A 15,245-nucleotide genomic window follows, 5' to 3' on the forward strand; every position below is an offset into this window, starting at 1 on the left:
GTGCAATGACAGACTGTGGGAGTTAGCTTGGTCTAATACCCCTAAAAGCCTTGTTTATACCAGCAAGATTTACTTAGCATGTGTCCAGCTGGTCAAGTTAGAAAGACAGCTCACATTCCTACTGGCAGGCGTGTCAAGGCTGTGCATTGCATTACCTGAGCAGTAGGAAGGCCCAGATATCTGAACTAATAGGAACTGTTGTGCAGTTTGGAAATACAGGTACTCTACTGCTATTTACTTACTTTTTATAATATTCAGCCTCTTGGAATCAAACATCCTATAAGGTAGTTGCACCAGCATCCCAACAGACTGTACAGAAGGGAAGGGCGAGGAGCATCGCAGCAAGCCAGACACATGCTGTTTCCTCTGAACAAAACCTATTTCTTTTTTCACTATGCAAGGTAAAAGGGCTGTGGCTGCTTAATCCAAAGGGAAAGGGGATGGGAAGACGCTCCGGAAGAACATATAGCTTCAAAAACTAAATCTCTAGCTGGAGTTTGGAGAGTGAAGGAAGAAGTATACGTGTTGGGGAAAGCAACCACTGAAAGTGGCGGCAGATAGCTTGCTCACACACAAGTTCAAGTTTCACAGGATCATTTATCACCTGTGACAGCGGGTTACAGTAAGAAAGGTTCAGCCTTTGCAGAAGGAAAGGAGAATGATACCTCTTTAGCAGTGATACTGGGATTTTCAATGTGCCTCCTATGAAACTAGCACAAACACACATCTGATAGAGGCGTACAAATAGTAATGCACACAAGATATAAAGAGGATGCTCATTTGAATAAGCCAAGCATCATCATCTCCTTTCCTACTAGCAGTGGACTTCCTCTCACTCAAAATCTTCTATGCCCATAGATTTTTTTTTTCAGCTGAGAAATATCCTAAATCCATCATGTGCCTGTGGATATAGTGTAACAATTTTAAGGTAAGCATTGAGTTAACCAGTGTTCAAAGTCCCATTGCGTGAATTTCAGAAGTGTGTAAGCTGCTGGCATGGGAGGAAAGAAGGCTTGTTATGAAAAAGCAAAGTAAGGGTTGATGATAATTCGGACAACTTCGATTTTCTTGTTCATGCCTGAAGCAGTCCATACACTTTCCTTCTTAGAAAGAATGCATAGAAAGGTGAGCAGTGGCTGCTCTCAATAAGAACTGAGAGAATATTGAACAGAAAGTTTAGAGTTCAAGTTAAATGGCAGAGCTGTTAGAAAAGCGGTGGTGATCCAAGGTCCTGGAGACACACCACTGTCTGCATCTCTATTTGTACGTGAAAATTTCTGGTTCCAACTTCAGTCTGGAAGAAAAGATAGGGTTCAGAAGTGCTGCTGCCTTGCCCAGGGAAACTACTTAGGCTGCTCTCTGTTTTCGGTACCTCTTGAGGACTGAAATCCAGGTGGACAACACTGCTGACGACACCTCATGATATCTGCTCATGCACAACCAAGAGGACAAAGAAATTCTTACAGAAGTCATCCAGCTCAGGAGCCTTGTCCATAAGAGAGAAGAGAAAAATGAGTCCATTAAATGGAAATGCCTACAAACCATTACCTAACCTGTTTTGTAAAAAGAGGGGATTAGTCAAATCTCCTTAAATCACGCAGAGAGATCTCTGCTGAACACATTCAGCCAGGCTCCCTGCTGAGCAGCACAGGGCTCCCTGCATGCCCTTACCTCCCTGCTGTGCTGCTCGCTGCTTCCCTGACTAAACCCAGAGCAACGGGAATCTGCATCCACTTGCTGAGATGTTCTCTCTGGGTCTGACAGATATAAGCCTTCCAGCAGAGGTCTTACCACCACAGACACATATCTGCCAGCTCCAGATGCCTTAGTGCAGACACAACTGGAGTACGGCATTATTTAACGTATCTCACTCCCAAACCAGCTTCGTGTGCATCCTTTTCAAGTCAACTAAGGGCTGTCTGTACAGCTACACAATTTGGGTGACACGGGAGCAGTGATACAATCAGCACCTGAAGGGAGCTTTAAACAGTCTGAAGATGTAATTACTCCAAAGCCGGGCAACAAACTGTGCGAGTGCCGTTCCCACCAGATCAGAAACAGCACCGCTTTCAGATTCAAGTGCAGAAGTAATTTTCTTGGGCTGGCTCCCTCCCAGCAGCACACGGATGAAGCTTCACAGCTCCTAAGGGAACAGCTGCAGCGCTGTGGGATGGCACAGCCACAGGGTGCAGACCCGTGTCAGGGCTTTACCCTGGCTGGCACAGGCTGGCCGCAGGGCAAACCGGACCCCAGGAGTCCACCTGGAGCCACAGCACATATTCAGCACCTGGAGACTGGGCTGTCCCAGCAGCCCGCGAGATCCAAGCTATTTAGAGCAGAGCCAACTGCAGGTGTGCTGCCCATCTTCAACCTCACCTCTAAACACCGCGTTAAGCACTGAAGAGCAGTGACAGGCCAGCACTGCTCTGGCACCGAGATGTTTCAGCTTTGTAATGTTCTTGGCCCCGACAGTTTTACCCAGGGAAGTTTGCACATAGGGGAAACAGAGAACCTGCAAGAGCAATACTGCATACAAAGAGGGATTTGTCTGACATGGAATGGGGGTATATATAATTTAAGCTCATGCATACTTACAGTAGCTGGCATTTGTTGTTACACCTTCCAAGGGTTTTTTAAATGGCTCCAAGAAACACTTACAGGGTGAAATATAGCTCAAGACCTGGACTTCTCAAGATATTTCAGCATTAATGGATTACAGAATTACCAAGGGAGGGCTAGAAATCATTCCTTAAATAGTCTCAAAGGTAATGAAATAAAACCCACTGAAAGACAAATAGGAACACCAAGGCCTGAATATTATTATTTTCTACTTTAATCAGGTTCCTGAGAGACCTACAAACCAATGACGCCAATTAGCAACAAACAATAATAGCGCTTACGTGGACCTATTCAGCTCCGAGATGTTATAGGAACTCATCTATGAGGACACAGGAGACTGACTGATGAGGTACATACTATACAGTACGTACCTCAGGATGTACTTCAGTATCACCAGTGCCAGCTACAGTTGGAGTTTCTCTTCCATGGGAAACGCTCATGGGCAGCAGTTTCTGTTCCAAACCATAATAATTTCTCTAAAAACTTCATTTCACAGGCATTTTTAAACACACTTCATTTTAATTGACAAATCATAAAAATAATTGATGTCAATAAGAGGTCTGTTTCATGACTTTGCTCTAAAAGCTGATCTTTTTCAAATATTTCAATTCCCTTTTTCTTTCAAAATCTAGTTTCATCAAACTGAGACCTACTGCAAAGTTGAATTCTGATAAAACCTTTTTCTAGAAGAAAAATGTGCCAGTCCAGAAGAAATCCTGCAACAGAAAAGATTGGGGCCATGGACAGCTACTTCTCATCTCCTCAATCTTAAAGTACTTCTAAATAAATTACAATCAAATATTATTCAGCTGCATTAGTACCAAAAAAGAAAATTCAGACAGACTTAAGTAACTAGCAAGTATAAAAAGAGCCTTAGCCACGTAGGAACATAGGCAGCAGAGCGAGATGCTAATTTTCAATAAACAGAGCTGAAATTAAACATATTCCTCTGGCAGCTATCTGGCTAAGCTAAAGGACACTCCCACGTAACCCCTATCATGGGGCATTTGTTTTCTCCGAGCATTTGCCTGATGTATGATTGTCTTGCAGTGACTGGGAATAGGAACCGTTCCCTTCTCAGATGGTGACTCAGAAGTTATTAAACACACACACACAAACACTAGCCTATCTTAATTATGTCTTCATCAAATGCAATCACAGAGGCTTGAACTTTCAGCTCGGCCACCTTGTGCCTCAAAGTAAATGTAATCCTTCAGACAAAATGTTTACCAAGCTGAATAACCCGGAGTGGTGGTAAACCGGTGTCAGATGAAAAATTAAGTGCCTTGATGCTTCTAAAAGCATTCCAAACAGTGGGGAAAAAGCAATCAAAATACATTAGCAAAGGAGGCTATTCACACCTCCCCCTACCCATTTTTAAGCTATAAAAGCAAATGCCACGTGAGCTAAGCAGATAAAGCTTGAATAGACAAGATTAATTAGAAAACAAAATAGAAATGGGAAAAGCTGATGTGCTTTTTTTTTCCCCCCCCCCTTACAGATTTGTGTTCAGTAAGGGCCACTTAAAAAAAAAACAAAGAAAACACAAAACCCTAGCATGGGTTGACACTTCCTTGTCTTTCACTGAGTAATGAACCGATTTTCTTGTTCCTTGAAGATAAGGCAACTTTTGACTATGAGAAATATAGGAGAAAGTTTTCTATTATAGGTATAGGTCAGCTAGAGAACAGTGGCAGAAAATTGCTATACCCTATAATTGCAGTGATATAAAGTTGTGGAACATAAGTTTTCCGATGGACTGCTATACTCCCTTTTCTTTTCAGTTTCTGAGACTTCAAGGGCAGGTACCAAGAGACAAGACTGGTCTCTGATGGAAGTTATTCATTTCATAGATAAGGGGAATGATGGATCACTGGAGGGGGTAAGAAAAAAAAATAAAAATGAACTGAAACTTTTCTGTTCCAGCATTGGGCTAAACGAGGATAGGGAGGGAGTCAACCTGGCTGGGAGGCACCAAGGACAATTTGTTCAATCCAGGAAGCATTGAAACTGAAGCTTCAGATCATGGAGCTTGATGTTCCTCTAAAACCCATAGATACAGAGCACATTTCTAAGTTGTTTTTTTTTTTTTGAATGATTCCCCTTTACATTTGGCATTGTTTAGAAAGAAATATCCCAATGCCTCACAACTCACTTCTCCCACAAAAAAAAAAAAAAAAAGGGAACCCAAATTCCTCAAAGTCTGGAAAATGAAAATGGCTTCACCTCCAACTCCCTGTATCTCCTCTTTTGTTTGGAGTTCTTTTCTACATGCCTGTGTGTCCGCATATGCATACTTACAGAAAGAGAGACTCTAAGCTACCAAAATAAGCTGTGCACTAGTAAAAGACTACTCCCTGCTTAACAATGCTGACAACTGGATGTGCATTAAATCTTCTCCAGGCAAATCTCTCTTGCAACGTTATCATTGTTTTGAAAACAAAAACAAACGTCCAATTATAAAAAAATATGCAACACTGAAGAACTGAACTTTTTTTTTTTTGCATTTTGAATGTAAATTAAAAAAATATATATTGTTTTATAGAAACCTCTAGAACTAAGTTCTTGAAACAGCAATAAAGAAAAATAAACTTCTGAAATATTGGCAGCTTCCTCCTGTTTCAGAACCGTTCGGATTACAGGTTGGGTTTGTTTGTTTTCCTGAAACAGACAGCTGAGGTGTTGTTTAGACTCATTCTGCTGTCAGTAATCATCCTCAGCCACATGCCACTAATGCAAGGACAGCTAAACTTTATGAAGATAAACGACTAAGTAGTGCTGGTTGGTGTTTTGCCTGTTTCCATTCAGTAGGCTCTCACACTTGACAGTGACAGTACAACATCATAGACAACCGGCTTCTTGTCATCTGAGCAGCCAGACTAAAAAATTCACCCTCTTCTGACTACACGGTTCTCATAGATCTGATGCAGGCTTACTTATACTGCTCCCCCTCCTTCCTGAGGATGTGGATTCAATACTGTTACTCCTTAGGAAGCCATATGTGAATCAAATAGCAAAGAATTTAGTGATTTCCTTGTTCTTCCTAAGTGCTCTGGTACTAGCATAGACAACCTTCCCCCTCGTGCAAATTTAGTTGTTTGTATTCTTGCTACATCAGCAGGTGCTGACTTCTTCATAAAACTTGTATGATTAAAACCTTTCTTCCTCCTCAGAAAGAGGGGAGTAATCTCTACTTCTAGGGTGAGTGCTGCCCTGCTTACTCAAGTGCATTAGTCCACTGATGCTCCATTCAAGTATCTTACCAGCCGAGAAATGGGACCCTACTCAGCAGTCACGTTAGGAGTGACAAAAGCCTCACTATCACACAGTGAAATGCCTTCATCACCTCCAGTGCCGTCCGTGTTCTTGACCCTTCCAGGATTATTTAAAAAGGAAAAAAAAAATAGTATTAAGTCACTAAGCTGTTCAAGCAACAGATAAATCAAAGATTTTATAGCTCAGGAGGAAAGACCGTGGGTGACACGTAACCAAAATAAGAGAAGGCTTATTAGTACTGAGCTGAGGAGTTGTGCTACAGCATCTCTGTAGCACAAACATCATTCCCGTGTGATGGGGTGCCACGAGAGATGAGGAAGGATTCTTCAATGCTAGCAAAGAAAGGAAGAAAATTGAATTCCCCATCACTCAGCTGTAAGCAGTCTAATGAAGTGACAAGCAGTTTTCCTAAAATAAAAGAAGAAATGCATGCCTCTGTCTCAATAAAGACCATCAGACTGAAACCTGAAAGAAGCTTGTAAGCACAAATAGAGAATTGGAGAAAAATCACCTCTTCTAGCAAAAGCCCTTGCCTTGCCCAGGTACCCAAAGGCTGCATCTCCGCAGCAGAACCCAGATAGCCTAAGGCCAGGCACACAGGCACAGAGAGCTTGGTAAAAGCTCATCCCACAGCCATTCCTGTAGATATTGCGTTGGCTGTCTCAGGTCTGTTGGGTGTCCCTGGGGACAGAGCACGCCCCCCTCGAGGAGCATACCAAACCCTAGCTATAAATGCTCAGTCGTCTTCAATCAAGCTCCTCTTTTCCCAATGGAGGGCTTTTCCCTGGTGGAAAAGTTCCGGTAAAACCCCGCCAAATTACTTCCTGAGGGCAATGAGTACATGAGTCCAGGACTTTGACAACACTGGATCACTTCCAGCATCCTCCGGTCAAGCAAATCCAGCCCTCTATACCTAATCAAATTGCGAGTAAAAAGCTAATAGTTTGTTTCATCACCAAAGCGCCTAGCAGCCCGGAGGTTCACTTTAAAAGGACCTAGCCAGAAACTGCAGGTATTCAAGTGATCTTTTATTACAAGTATTTGTCACTAGCCAGACCTTTCAGGCACCAGTTCCTAGAAGTCTGCACAAGGGGAAAATAAAAGCTAACGCGAGCTATCAGGAGTTGGAGAGAGGCCTTCAAAACCATGTCCCAGCACAGGCTGTCCCAAGAGCAAATCCAGCCTGCCAAATGCCTAAAGCAATCACCATGTGTTCGTAACTTGTTTCCCCTCACCTCCCCAAGAGTGGGCAAATTATATCGACCGTGTTTCTGAGGACCTTCACTGCCTGGTCTCCTATGGAGGCTGCTTCAAACTCATCTATGGAAATTTCAGTTCCTCCCATTTGTCTTCCTTTCACTCAGGTACACATCTGAACTTGCTCGTGACATCACCTAAGATTTGGAAAGAGGCATCAAGAACAAGGTGGTTTGGGAGAATTCATTTTAATGTCAAGTAAAGGTGTCTTTTCTTTAGTTACCTACTTGAAACAAGTCACAAATCAGCAGCTCGTGCTCTGTATACAGCCTGAAAACAAACTGACAGCCCCCTTTCTGAACACTTTACAGTGTGATTCCAGACAGGCAATGAACACTCCAAATTTATTTACTGATATTTCAAACATTGATGGCTCTCAAAGGTACTTTGCATGGCAACTGCCCTTTTATTTAGAAAATAAGCAAAACTAACGAAGCAAGAAGTATCACTTTGGGCCACTTCTAATGCACTGAATTACACAAGTCTAAATTAAGCTGGAACACTTCCCATAAGGAAGCATTAATTCTGCACTCTCCAAATCCAGCAATCTCGAAGAGATTCATCAGGAATAGACAGTTCAGGTTCGTGCACTTAAATCATTGCATGTTACAAAGAGGAACATATGCTGAGTGTCTCCTAACTGGCCTTTTTTTTCATTGCCAATGTCACATTTCATTGCCTGTCATATTTCAGCTCTGTAGAAACCCTACTTGGAAAGAGCAAAGGAGAATGCCCATTCCCGTGCCTCTGCTAGAGCATTTGTTACAAGTTTCCTCCTAGTGCAAGAGGATTCCAAGTATTGCGGACTTTTTCCTGCAGGAGATCCCCCACCTTGATGTGTACAGAAATGAAGAAACTTCCCCCCCACCCCCTTTTTTTTTTTGAGGTTGGGCAGGGGCACCAAGAAAAGCCTTGGTGCCTTTTTCAAGAAGAGTTGACGATTTTCCTGCTCTTCCTTCAGAGCTCAAGTAACACCCAAAGGCAGAAGGCCTCCAGCAAACCGAGAAACCTTCAGAAAAATCTCAGATTCCGATGTCATCTATTTAGATAGCTCCGAGGCAGCACTGTTGACATGACTTAACAGCTCTCAATCACTTTAACCACAAGCCCTTGCATGTGGGAAGTTTCATCGTGCCCATCAACAGGGCATTGTTTACATTTAACCTTAGCATTTGCCCTTTCTTAAAATGGAGATAGGTTAGAAAGGGAAGTTTTGGCTTACTGTTCACAGCATTTATCGACCTGAAGAGGCTATTATGATAGACTGCGGGTCCACAGGGTCACTTGCACTCTGACTCTGGTTTCCATAAAGCTATAGATTTTGTGATTACAGTGGCTTGCTTCCTTACACTGATAGCTGTGGGTGCATTCAGCCAACAGCTGCAGTGAGCTACACAACTTAACCCAGCTGAAAGCAGAGTCCCAGGAGAAATCTCAGTGTACGTCCTGCTCTGGACAACTCAGCGTTTTGTCTATGTAGAAAGGCGGAGTTTTGAGTATGTATACAGAGATAAGGTAACTTCATGTTGAAGATGTATAAAGGTAAAGCCTTGGCCCAAGAATATGTCTACACAGCATCATCCAGCACCAAAGCTGGTGCTGTGGTGGCAGAGCACCAAGCCAGGCTTGGCATTCAAGCCCCAAGCCCAGCACTGCATTTCCCAGGCCTGGCTCCTGGCCAAGCTGACTTTTGTTTTGCCACCCCTCCTTCAGCTTGCTTAAGAAGAGCTCCTCCGTGCCACAGGCAGAGCAGCCCTGACGTTCAGCTGCGCCTGAACCCCTGGGCAGTTTAGGGGTGCTCAAGCCATTTTCATTAGTGCAGCTTCAAAACGTGGAAACGCTTTAATCCAGATGAAGCTGCAGCAAGGAAGGTGCTGATTGGGCTCTGGATAAGTCACACTCATGGCCTCCTTTCTTTTAATAACGATATCGACCAGTACTACATAGCTTAAGCTAAGAAAGAAAAAAAGGTCTGGCCATGATACTATTCTGGTAAGAGATTGTAGCTCTGCGGGTACCTAGGACTGCCAACCTTTAACATTTTTACCTCTGCTAGCCAGTCTAAAACATAGCCATGCCAGGCATTCGGTGCCCAATGCCCCTTCACTTGAGGGCCCAGGACTACAGAACTGGCCTATATTTCAGCACTAGCCGTAGGCTTGTATGCCCCAAAACATTTTTTTCTTTCTTTCTTACACTGACAGCTGTGGGTGTAGCAAGAGATATTTGCCCCAACCTAACAACATCTTCTCACGTGTAGTTTCTAAGATAAATCTCCATGCCCAAAAGGCACTGACAGGATGAAATAGTAGCTTATACCACGGTTGCTTTTCACAGTACTTTAACTTGTGTCCTACACGGTATTTTTATTTGCTTGTACAAAACACTATAAAGCTAGATTGAATTTTCTTGAAAATCATAGGAACCAGAGCAGTGCTGTGGAGCGCTCCTGAGCCCATCAACCTGCATGGGAAGATTTTAAGGTTTCTGGTCACAAGACTTTCTAAAAACCATCAGCTCTCAGAGGAGGAAAGACACAAATCTTCACTTTTATTTGCTAAGTTGATTGGCGCGTTATTTTTCCTCCAAGATCCTGCTGAGTCTGCTTGGCTCGTGGCCAAGGGATGCATTTTGCCTCCCTATTTGTACCAAGTTCAGTACGGCTGTGTGCAACTCAGTGCGGATAAGTGGAGAAACAAACTACTAAATAAGCCCATTTCCCTAGCAACAATCCCCTTTTCTCCAGCACTTTTAAACTCTGGTTTGCAGCATCACTCCTCTTGACCCTAAGTAGGTGAGAGCTATGTCAATACCAAGTGTCACATTCAGAAGGCATAAATTGCTCTGAAGCTCCTACTTTTTCTTTCACCTTTCCTACTGCCTAAACTTAAATTGCCAACGCTTTGCATTACTGGCGAGATCACTGCACAAAAGGACCTGTGGCATTCAGTGTGGATGAAGCTTGCTCCGAAGGGCATCTGGGCATTCCAGCACCGCATCGGTATTCAACCAGTGACATCTCTAATTAAGGGCAAGGGAAATCTTAATCCTGAACGTGTCCGTTTTTCAGAAAAAGACAATGATCTCCGAGCAGACAGTGTATCTGTTCAGGACACAGAAGTTTTTGTTCTTAACACACAGTCTTTGGTAGGAATGAAGACAGTATTTCTCTGCTCCTAGGGCAACTCATTAGTGCTCAGAGCTGTGTTCACACATCTCCCCCTAATGCCACACACCTTGGCTACCGCTTCGCACCAAACTTCCCATAAGCCTAAAATCTTTAAGTTTGGTTCTATAACTTATCAGACCGAAAGCTAAACCCCTCCTCAAAAGGGGGAAAAGGGGCCAAAACACAAAGGTGTTTAACTAAGAGACAAGTCTTCATTTACCAATATTGCCATGAATGCAGAAAACCCCACGGGGAGTTCCCCAGCAGATGAGAGCCTCAGGAAGGAGAGGAAATACATGTTCCAAACCAATAATCACCATTTCCACCTTTGCTAGACTAATACCTAGCACTGCCAGCCTAGTTGAAAATCATACTTTATGAGTTCAGAGAAGTTGCTTACACACACGGACTGGACTGAAACACGCACACAAAGGGTGGCAGGACAAGGCACACCGCCAGAAAAGAGAACCAGCGCTGCCACGACACACCAAGTCCTTCATTTACATCCAGGAGCCACTCTCAGACAGGTGTTCTGCTGGGCTTCCCCACTGGATACGCACCTCGCTAATTATTGGATTTGTCTCAGGACTACTGGCACTAATTAACACCGCAGTCTAATTAATCAGAAATTCAAATTCCACCGAACAGCTTTTATGCAGCTATTTCTGCTGCACACAATGGAGGGATTCTTTTGGTTTTGCATTTGGCTTTTTTGTTAGTTTTACTTTGAACTGGCAGCAGGATTAATAGGCTGGATACGAGTAGAACTGAGCACTAACATCGGTCTTATCAAAATCAAACACGTGCCCTTCCCCCTACATTATATTTTATTCTCAAAACGTGATGTTTCTTCACATGACAGCAATCAATTCCTTAACTGTTGCTTGCTATAGATCTTGCCATAGATCTAACCTGCGAGCAGCTCAGGCTTCGCAGAAGAGTCACCTGCCAACGTTGATGACTGAGATACCTGCAGCCCCCCCAGTGCTGAAACTTAAACGCACCCTACCCACAGCTGCATTCTCCAGGTTTGCTCAACTATCGTTTCTTCAGGGACACACGTATTTCTTTCACTACGTTGGTGGTGTTTCAAGGACAAACTGGACGTTTCGTCTGGCCCTGCAAGAGGTCAGAGGCAAGCCTGGCAACCCAACATTTCAGGAGCCTGAAACATTCACAGTAAGGCACCAATTGGCACGGGCACAGATACCAGCCACGTATTATTGTCACCAGACCACTGCTGATACTTTACATTAAGCCCTTTCCCTCCCACATATTCTAAATGGACATTTAGCTTCCCAGTTACCATTTCTGCCCCTTAACCACTTGAAACTCTGGCCTCTCAGAGGTGGTCATGGGATAGTGCAGGGCCTCCCGCATCTCCCAGAAGCCCTATTAGAACAACTAAGTAACAGGGAAACTTCTATCCCTTCTGGAACATTCACTAATTGCTCTCTGGACCGTACTACTTTCAGTCACACAGGAAAGAAACATGCAATTTTATTTTTACTAAAACAACTATTTTTGCTGGACTTGACTGAAGAAAACAACTGGCTGCTTTAACTACAAAATAAATCAAACTGTGAAATGCAGAGCTGATCATAAACGCTACAAACCTTTAAATAATCCTCTTTCCAGACTGATACTCCTCTACATCTCTAGGCAGGTTTGCCACAGTCCTTATCCCCACAATCTATTATTAAGGTGCCCTGTTAGCTATTTGTACTTTGCACTGCTTAAATAATTCAAACGCAAGCAAGTAGGATGTTCCAAAAACCTACGCTACAGAAGCTTACAGCATACATGGCTTTAAACAATTTCAGCACTTCAGTCCCGCAGTATTTCACCAGTCCCAGACAACCCTCCATTCCCCATCCAGCAGGGCTTCAGGCCCCTGGGAACCTGGTGTCCTACCTGATTTTACGAAACAGCAGGAGTACGTGCTCACGCCATCAGGGGCTGGTGTCAAAAAAGCACATCACGCTCACATCCCCTAAAATCCAGGTCAACTCCAAAGTAAAAAAGCAGTTAAAGAAACCTTCCCCCTCTACCTATGGGCTGTTCTGGAAGATCTGTTATACTGAATGATTTAGCAGCTGCAGGCGATAGGAGCTACAGGTGCTCGGCACATCTGAAGCATCAGCCCTAATGAGGCAGGCATGGTGGAGAGAGCACAACTGCCAAGGAGCACAGGCAGGGCTTAATCCTGCTGCTGTTAATGACTCAACGGGCCTCGAGATAAGCAAAAGTTAACCCTTATGTTAACCCTTGCTGGCTTTTACATGGGGTAACAATGTTCTCAGTAGCCATACGCTTAAGAAAACTTTCCCTTACCTAAAATATTATGAACTAAATGCATCTGAACATGAAAAAAAAAAAAAAAAAAAAAGAAAGGAAGCTCTTTGTGCCTTATGAGTACTAGGAGGCAGACACGAAACCTCAAAGTACTTGTGCATGTCTCCATTTCCCCGACACAACGGCGCTGAGAAATGCCAGCTCCAGACAGGCTGCAGCAGCTGAACATCAGCAGTGCGCTCGCTGGGTGCACATTAACCCAAGTGCTTTTAAACGGGTACAAGAATAATTTAATGCAGCTCTCGTACCCTTCTGAAAACCACGGCTTGTTTTCAACCTCCCATTACGCATCCATGCATCTCTGCGTTTGCTTTCCAGAGTCTTTGTAGGGAAGAAAGAGGGACTTTGCGATCATCCCGCTGATTATACCTACAGCTGGTGAAAATTAGGGAAAGCCAGATGGTGTCTCACCAATCATTCTGCAGCTGGCCACAAGGAAGGCAGCTGGGGGAGACAAACACTCCCACCACGCTCGTCACAGAACAGCACAAAAAGGAAATGCATCTCCTCCTAGTAAAACTCCAATTTGCTATTAAAAAATAGAGGTACGAGGGAAATTGTTTCAGGTAATTGCCAGGGAAGGAAAAAAAATGGACATGCAGTTGCATTGTGAAATGAGGGCAGCAAGACCTAGACTAGTGTGAGTGAATCCTAAGGTACGGCGACCAGCGATGTCCTTTAGCTGCAGATATGGTTGCCACGCGTGTCCCCTACGATGCTTCACGTTTACATCTGCAAGCCTCATTTCCTCCCACCCTCTGAAATGCTAAGATCTTCCCCTCCTAAGGCAACACTGTACTGAGAACAGATGCGGCTCTAAGGCTCAACAGCTGAACTATGTGTATATATATATTAAGCAAACACATGATGGTTGGCAAAGAGAACCATTCATTAACACAAAAAATGAGATGATATTGTAGGCTACAATGGAGCACTGCTCTACTGAAATGCTCCTCTGAAGGCCTGGACTTTGATCTCCTTTTACATGCCACATGCAGACCGGTGTTTGAAAGTTACAGGCACCGTGAGCCTCACTCAGCCCTCCTCCTACCTGAACTAACCCAAAAAAGGAATCTGCATCTAAAGCTTTCCATAGTTCTTAAGCACCAGCTGACTGTGAGGTGGGAACTGTCATTCTGATGATTTCACAGATGACTGGGAAAAGGCAATTCTTCACAGGGTCACTGACATGCCTCTCTACACCTTTAGCTTCACTGCATCCGAGGGCTCTTCAGCTGCTGAATCCATTCCCAAAGCACTTTCCATCATATCTCTTGAGCCAGTCATGTCTTTCACCCTTGCAACCCTAAGCCGATAGTCCCATAGCCCTAGATAGACTGAAACTATTTTTTCCAGAGCTGTGATGATGGTGAGCACTCTAAAATTTCTACAACAGTTGTGTACATCTTACTATTTTTTCTTCCTTACTTTGGCAGGTTCTCTTAAATTACTCAGGAACACTTACACACTTGCTGTACCCTCACTGTGCTCAGTGGGTCAAATAATTTGTTGTGATCCACCACAGAAAGGCAAAAAAAATGGCAATTTCAGTCTGCAGCACATTAAAAGCCACCAGTGGCCTTACAGCGTGACAATAAAACACTGAGTGATGCCCTTTGTCAGAAATTGCAAAAGATTGCAAATGAAGCTGAAATGCTCATTTTCTGGAGAAGAAAAACCAGAACAATCTCCAGAGATGTGGTGACAAACCATCACGGTTCGTCCATCACTCCACACGATCGGGCTTTTGTTCCCTCCTGACAGTCCATCTTTCCAACGCACTGATTTTCTTGCAGCCGAGTACCACGCAGCACTGCTCCAGAGCATTAAAACAGCTTCTGCATTTCATCCCAGAGGCTTCCCCACTTAAATGACAAGGAAGGGGCTCTTCTGCATGCAGATTAGCCAGCCCTGCTCTGTACAGCCAGCTGGCATTAGCCTGCACAAGTCTGGGGCTATCGTGACAACCATCAGCTTATCGAGCTGGGAGAATCTCATCCCTTGTGCACCTGACCCCAGGAAGAGACAGCATACAGTTTATTCACAAAACGCTGATGTGTTCATCGACACTGTAGCCATGTAAGAGGCTTTTTAATCCATAGTGTGGAGCATATTGCCTCCCAGCTCAACCTAGCTAGACATTAAAATCAGAAGTCGTGGCAGGTAAGCGCCTAGTAAGAATAGCACTTTGCCATTGAACTGCACGTGATGAGGAATGTTTTCTACTAACAGCAGAAAAGTTATTAGCTCCCCCCATGCCTGTCCACTATTAGGCACTTCTGCTTTGAATACACCAAGATTTCCCCAGTATTATTAGGACAATAAAGGACCAAAATACATTTGACTCTGTTTATCTAATAAACTTAAACCTGTAATGTGCCAAGTGTTTTCCCTGAATGAGTATCGAGTTTACAACTGCATTGGCTTAGCTAGAGGAAGGAGGAAGAGAAATAGGGCAAACACTTTGGTGTTTTAACAATATTATGATGTTCCCTTCTTAATTAATATTGCTGATCCATACACCTCTGTAACAAAGCAGCACAGATCATGATATTGCCCCATAAACTTT

At 43.7% G+C, this 15,245-nt stretch overlaps 1 protein-coding gene across 6 annotated transcripts in view; it reads right to left on the bottom strand.

The window, feature by feature from the left end:
- The window catches only part of GALNT9 (polypeptide N-acetylgalactosaminyltransferase 9), a 301,612-nt gene that overhangs the window by 220,971 nt on the left and 65,396 nt on the right, over positions 1-15,245 (bottom strand). The window contains exon 1 of one of the 6 annotated variants that reach the window (XM_083804014.1): positions 12,236-12,678. The exons of 4 other annotated variants lie outside the window; for them this stretch is intronic. The gene's annotated coding sequence lies outside the window, so the exon portion shown is untranslated. Of the gene's footprint in view, positions 1-12,235; positions 12,679-15,245 lie in introns of those variants that run through there. One more of the 6 variants, XM_083804020.1, reaches the window with a different exon arrangement.

This window comes from Anser anser (assembly GCF_964211835.1).
Source record: "Anser anser genome assembly, chromosome: 18".
In the NCBI taxonomy this organism is placed as follows: Eukaryota; Metazoa; Chordata; class Aves; order Anseriformes; family Anatidae; genus Anser; species Anser anser.